Source organism: Babylonia areolata, chromosome 20, assembly GCF_041734735.1.
Source record: "Babylonia areolata isolate BAREFJ2019XMU chromosome 20, ASM4173473v1, whole genome shotgun sequence".
NCBI classification, from domain to species: domain Eukaryota; kingdom Metazoa; phylum Mollusca; class Gastropoda; order Neogastropoda; family Buccinidae; genus Babylonia; species Babylonia areolata.
Window position 1 is genome coordinate 11,694,927 of NC_134895.1, and position 7,500 is coordinate 11,702,426.

Consider the following 7,500-nt stretch of genomic DNA (forward strand, 5'->3'; position numbering starts at 1 on the left):
GGGTGGGGGTGTGGGTGCGGAGGGAGGGTGGGGGTACAGGCTCGGGGGAGGGAGAGAGGGGGAATTGTTGCGGAGGGGCGGTGGGGGGGGGGGGCGGCGGGTGGGGGGGGGGGGAAGTACCTTGTCCGTTTTCCGAGTAGTAGGTCTCTCTTGTACTACCAGACACTCTCAGGGTGTGTGACACAATCCATACGCGCTCCTCTCCAAAGTGAAGAACAGCCCCAACCCCCAGCCCAGCCCCCAACCCCCAGTTTCACACAATACAGTATAATGTAATGCAACGCAATGTAAATTTATACAGTACAATGCAATACATTACAATAGAATATAATACAACTCAACTCAACCCAACCCAACCCAACACAACACAACACAACACAAAGGAACCCAACCCAAACCAACAAAACACAACCAACCCAACCCAATACAACCCAACACAACCCAACACAACACAACCCAACACAACCCAACACAACACAACACAACCCAACACAACACAACACAACACAACACAACCCAACACAACACAACACAACACAACACAGCTCAACCCAACCCAACGCAACCCAACCCAACTCAACACAACCCAACACAACACAACACAACTCAGCCCAACCCAACACAACACAACACACCCAACACAACCCAACACAACACAACACAACACAACACAACCCAACCCAACACAACACAACACACCCAACACAACCCAACACAACACAACACAACACAACACAACCCAACACAACCCAACACAACACAACCCAACCCAACCCAACCCAACCCAACCCAACACAACCCAACCCAACCCAACCCAACCCAACACAACCCAACCCAACACAAACCGCCCCGTTATTTTGCAAAGGGACATGTGATACATCTGTGAACTTTTCAGCGATGTCAAATATTGATGAGAAATTGGCCACCCCGGCTTATATAATAATAATAATAATAATGGTTTGATTTACATGATAGCGATCGGTCTTGCAAAGGTTGGTTTCAGAGAATGAATGCCTGATCGATTTCTTTTTTCTCTTTTTTTCCCCTCCGTTCAAACAGGGATCAAGTGACCAACTCTGCGAGGAGTAAAGTGAGGCGGGTCGTTAGTTTGTGTGAGAGTGAAATGTGCGAGATGGTTTTATCACGAACAGACCTCTTTGCTTTCAACACATTTTCCCCCCGAAAACGGGAGTATGGCTGCCTACATGGCGCGCGGAGTGTAAAAAAACCAAAAAAAACGGGCATACACGTAAACGTCCACTCGTGTTCATGCGAGTGAACGTGGGAGTTGAGTCCACGAACGAAGAAGAAGTAGGAAGAGAAGAGGAAATACATTTCATTCTCTTCGTTCAGTTTAACGTCTTTCCACTTGAAGTGATATTAGACGGGGAAAAAAACAAAACAAAACAAAAACCCGTGGGGGTAGGGGTTGTGGGAGGGGGGTGGGGGATAAAAGTGTGTGTATGTGTGGAGGGTGAATAGGGAGAGACAACGCTAGGGAAAATGGAAACGTTATAAACGCCAACATCAAACAACTATAACAAATGTCCTATTGGACTACGCAGCAAACCTTCTGCAGCAGCAAATAACATATTGGAATTGTTAATAACACATTCAAAAGAACTTTTGGTGAAGTCTGGCAAAAAACATTTTAGATTCTGACATTCGAATATTATATGGTTGCTAGATATATGTTCTCCACATATGCATCTGACATCTTTGCTGAACTTTGTTATAAAAGCGTTCAGTTTTATCCTGTTTGATAAGGTATGGATCTGCCTTAATCTTATTGATTTATTGTATGTATTTGCCTGATTGATAGTTCCCGGTTGTTGAACATTAATTACACTATGGTTTAAAAGTTTTGCCGTTTTCCTGGTATAATTCTCTGACTTTGTTCCACGATGTGTTTTTTCTAGTATTCGATAACCCTCTTGTACAGACAGAGGCACATAAAGTTTCATTCCTTCAAAGGACACACAATGCCAGCAATAAACACTAACACGTGGTGGCGCAGAAGAGTGCCAGACATAGCTTGTGTGTAAAGTGTAGTCTTGTTAACAATGGATGCACATAATTATGCGGTTGGCTCCAGTGAAACAAAGAAAGATTAACAATTAATTAAACAAACAGAATTGGAAGGGGGTCACACACACACACACACACACACACACACTGACACTGACATATTTTATCGCCCATTCAGGAGTATTAAAGCCCAGTAGACAAGAGGGAATAACAATTTCATTGACAATTGTTCTAAAAAGACCCAAATATCATCCTACCTTATGTTTACGTATTCATTGATTGCAACTCTCTCTCTCTCTCTCTCTTCCTCTCTTCTCTTTCACAGAGAGACAGAGAAAGAGGCAAAGAGAGAAGTGGCACAAACAACTTCTACTCCCCCCCCCCTCCCCCCACCTCCTTCCAACTCAACCACTCCCCTCCTCCCTCCTCCCCTCCCCTCCCCTCCCGTCCACCTTCCTCCCCGCCACACACACTCACACACAACTTATGAGGCATGAAAAGAAATCCAGAGACGACGTTAGCCACAAAAGCCAACTAAGACCCTTGAACAATTATTGTCACCTTTAGACCAACGCCTCTCTTCACAGTTGACCAGCCAGGCGGAAACAAAAAAAAATCAACGGACACTCACGGCCGATGTATATATATGTACATACCTACAGGAAATTTAACCCTTTTCCCTCGTGTGATCCAGCTGTCGTATTTAGCATTAATGAAACACGTGGAGATATTGTATCCTGTGTCTTCTTTTTTTTTTTTTTTTTTTTTTTTTTTTTTTTTTTTTTATTCGGGTGTTGTTTATTTTATTTTTTCATCTCCATTCTTTCTTCTTCTTCTTCTTCTTCTTCTTCTTTGTTTGATGACACAGTAGGTGTTTGAACACGAGGTGCTGGATGGGTGAAAAGCGGGTAGGAGCGGGGGTGGGGGTGTGTGTGTGGGGGGGGGAGGGGGGGGGGGTGGAGGGGGGAGCTTGTTGACAAGAGGTTAACCTTTGGGGTTGGGAGTTGGTCGTATCGTGTTGACAAATATGTCCTACATTGTACTGGGTTAGAAGAATTTTGTCGGTCTAGTCTGTCTGTCCGTCTGTCTGTCCGTCTGTCTGTCTGTCTATCATCACGAGCTCGTTCAGTGGTGTGACTTATTACATACCTACAGAGAAATTAATAAACGATGAGGCCAGGAGATGAAATGATTAACAAATAGTAAAGAGTGGTAACTCTCTCCATTACACAAGGTACACAACTTCAAGTCAATGTTGCTTTCGCTACCAATTCAGCTAGCACACAGGTAAATAAAAGGTACATTGGAACAAACCCAGACATTTCCTCAAAAAAAAGGAAGCGCCAGGCCTGTCCTTATACCGATCATTTGACATGTGCACACACAGCAGCAAAGACAGAAGAAATGTACAAACACAATTTAGCTTTTATTCAAGACTGGGATAGCCTCTTTAATCCTGAACAAGCCACACAGAACACATGGACAATACAGAACAAACACATGGTTGCCTCTGTGGTTTTTCAACTTGAAATTAATAAAAACGAAGAGGCCATGAGATGAAATGATTAACAAATAGTAAAGAGTGGTAACTCTCTCCATACAATACTGGACAAAAAGCATCAAGATTTAAAAGATACACAATTAAATATTCTCTGCAGTAAAATAGAAAATTTGTTTTGATGATTGGCCCTGGCTTCACTCTGACATCTCTCTCTCTCTCTCTCTCTCTCTCTCTCTCTCTCTCTCTCTCTCTCTCTCTCTCTCCTCCACCCCCCTTTCCCCCATTACATTACACTTTAGGTGATGTTCACTCCAGTGTATTATTATTGTTGTTGTTGTTGTTATTATCATCAATATTGTTGTTGTTGTTGTCAGTGGTAGTTGTAGTAATAGTAGTTTGGGTTTGTTGTTGCTGTTGTTGTTTTTGTATTGGTTTGGTTTGGTTTTTGTTGTTGTTGTTTTTTGTTGTTGTTGTTGTTTTGTTGTTGTTGTTGTTTTTGTTTTTTGTTTGGTTTAGTTTTTTGTCTTGTACTTCAACTTTCTTTTCATCATCAAACAATGATGTGTGTTTTTTCACCATTACGTTTGTTTATTGTTTGCGACATATAAAAGGGCACGATATAAGCTCAGGCTTGTTGTTGCTCAAGTTTTCTTCATTGAACGCTGTATTTCACCTTGCTTCTTGATTTTAAAAAACAAAAAAAAACAAAAACAAAGAGAGTAATTATGCCGAACGCCAGCAATATTTGTGTCACTCGACATATAAAGAAGTGGGGGGTGGGGTGGTGATCATGAATGCCGGCATGATGGGTCAGACTGGGTTCTTTCTCCCCTTCCCCCATCCCCTGCTCCCTCCCCCCCCCCCCCTAGACCCCCGCTAGCCCCCCCCCCTTCCCCGCTTCCCCCCCCACACACACACACACACTTCTTCGCACAGTCTACCACGCAGGGTCATATGATTATATCAGGATGGAGACTGGTTCCTTTCACAAAACCAACGACATCACATTGAGGATACATAGATAGGATAATAATGAAAATAATAAAGCTATGTATATTTGTTTTTTTTTTAACACGGAAAAATATATATGAAACCACGGCCATAAAGTAAAAAAAGGGCAACTCTTTCCGTCCACAAAGCGCACGCGTCCATGCGTGCCAAACACTCTGATATCTGAACTATTAGAGATGTGCAAAATAACACTGCTATCTCAATTATGAAAGCTGTGCAAAGTGACCCTGATATATATATAGATTATCACACATGTGCAAAGTGACCCTGATATATAAATCATCACGCATCTGTAAAGTGACCCTGATATACAGATTATAACAGATGTCAACGTAACCCTGATATATAGATTATCACACATGTGCAAAGTGACCCTGGTGGGAGACAAAAAAAAAAAAAAAAAAAAAAAAGAACAAAAACGAATTCTGTTTAATGAAACAAACAAGCGGTCAGAACTGTCCCGCGTGGAAGTCGAGAGTTAAAAGCGTGTTTGTTTGTATGTTTGTTTTGTTGCTGTTGTTGTTTCAGTAGAACGTTGTCTCGTCCTTGAAGGAAAAACAAAATGGCTTGCTTATGTGTGTATGATCTTTTGATCGTTTGAGCTTCTTCTTCTTCTTCTAATTCTTCTTCTTCTTCTTCTTCTTCTTCTTCTTCTTCTTCTTCTTCTTCTTCTTCTTCTTCTAATTCTTCTTCTTCTTCTTCTTCTAATTCTTCTTCTTCTTCTTCTTCTTCTAATTCTTCTTCTTCTTCTTCTTCTTCTTCTTCTTCTTCTTCTTCTTCTTCTAATTCTTCTTCTTCTTCTTCTTCTTCTTCTTCTTCTTCTTCTTCTTCTTTGATGTTGTTACTGTGGCTCCTTGTTTTCATTTTTAACGTTCTTCTTTTCGTTTGTACGGCGTTAGTGAAAAAATAAAAATAAAAACGTAGTGCACGTGTTTAACTCTCTCCATACGAACGGCGAAAGAGACGACGTTAACAGCGTTTCACCCCAGTTACCACCATCAAAATATTACAAGCGGAAGGCTCTTACACTGAAGAGGTGAATGTTGACAAAGAATACCACAATTCTGACGACGGAAGCTAAAGGTTGGGTCATTGAGACACCCACTGGACATCCGAGGGGTCTGTGTAGAGGAGAAGAGAGGACTGGCCGTATTGAATGAGTTAATGATCCAATGCCCACAGTGAGTGCAAGAAATCATCCTTTTTTGCCTTGTTTTGCCTCACAATGTACAAGGCTGAAGTTTCACCCGATGAGAACACTCCCGAAAAACATTAGGCCTACAGACCTACCCTCAATGTAGAACTGATTGATTGACTGATTGATTGATATGGATACTTCTATAGCACCTATCCTCGGTCGGAGACCAAGCTCTAAGCGCTTTAACAAACACGGGGTCATTTGCACAACAGGCTGCCTACCTGGGTAGAGCCAACTGACGGCTGCCACTGGGCGCTCATCATTCGTTTCCTGTATCATTCAATCAGATTTCAGGCACGCACACATACACACTCAGACAGACATGTAACATTTAACATGTATGACCGTGGGTTTTTTTGTTGTTTTTTTTTTGTTTTGTTTTTTGTTGTTTGTTTTGTTTGGTTGTTGTTTTTTTGTTGGGTTTTTTTTAACCCCGCCATGTAGGCAGCCATATTCCGTTTTCGGGGGCGGGGGTGCATGCTGGGTATGTCCTTGTTTCCATAACCCACCGAACACCGACATGGATTACAGGATATTTAAAGTTGCGTATTTGATCTTCTGCGTGCGAAAACACACGAAGGGGGTTCAGGCCCTAGCAGGTCTGCACATAAAAATTATGTTGACCTGGGAGATCGGAAAAATCTCCACCCTTTACCCACCAGGCGCCGTCACCGAGATTCGAATCCGGGACCCTCAGACTGATGAAAGCCCAACGCTTTAACTCTCTCCATACGAACGGCGAAAGAGACGACGTTAACAGCGTTTCACCCCAGTTACCATCATCAAAATATTGCAAGCGGAAGGCTCTTATACTGAAGAGGTGAATGTTGACAAAGAATACGACAATTCTGACGACGGAAGCTAAAGGTTGGGTCATTCAGACACCCACTGGACATCCGAGGGGTGTGTGTAGAGGAGAAGAGAGGACTGGCCGTACTGAGTGAGTTAACCATTCGGTTATTGCGCCCACTTTGTAATTCCATCCGACTTGTGTAAGGCCAGGACAATGATTGCAAAGTCCACGTAGTTTGATATAGAGTTAGTATTATTTGGAAATGATGATATTACAACAAAAAAAAACAGATGAAATATTTGACTATATCATTCTAGTGGCGAAACATTTCATCTATAAATGCAGAATAAATCAAATCAAACCATGTATAAAGTACTTCCTTACAGACCTAAGAAACATATACAAAACCGAAAAATATATACACTCGATGGAAATGATGTCCATAGCATTTTCTAGAAAATGGTACCCATACATAGAAATGATGGAAGGCAACGAGGAGGAGGAGGAATGACAACCACGAATGTAACGTTTGTTCTTTTTTTAAATTATTTTCCTTTCATTTATTTACTTTTTTTATGCAGTGCATATGACTTTATTTGTGTGTGTTTTTTCTGTATAAAAACAATGTTGTGTTGTTGTTTTCCTGCTTTATAGTTTAAATAATGTATAATAACAAATATTATTGATAATTACAAATACATTTTTTGTATGTCCGCCTGTATGTATGTATGCATTCATTAAATGTTAAACTTGAAAAAAAAAAAAAAAAAAAAAAGTCCACGTAGTTCAAGACTGGACCTGATCGTTTCAAGTGCTCTGACTGCCAATGTCAATCTTTCCGGGCTGGCAGTTTCTCATTGGGTAACAGAACCCAGGTACAGCTTCCAATGTCTTAGGTAAGTCTAGTTTGATTGAACCTTTCAATCCCATTTTATGAGAGGCTACCGCGCGTCTGATTGTGTTTGATTG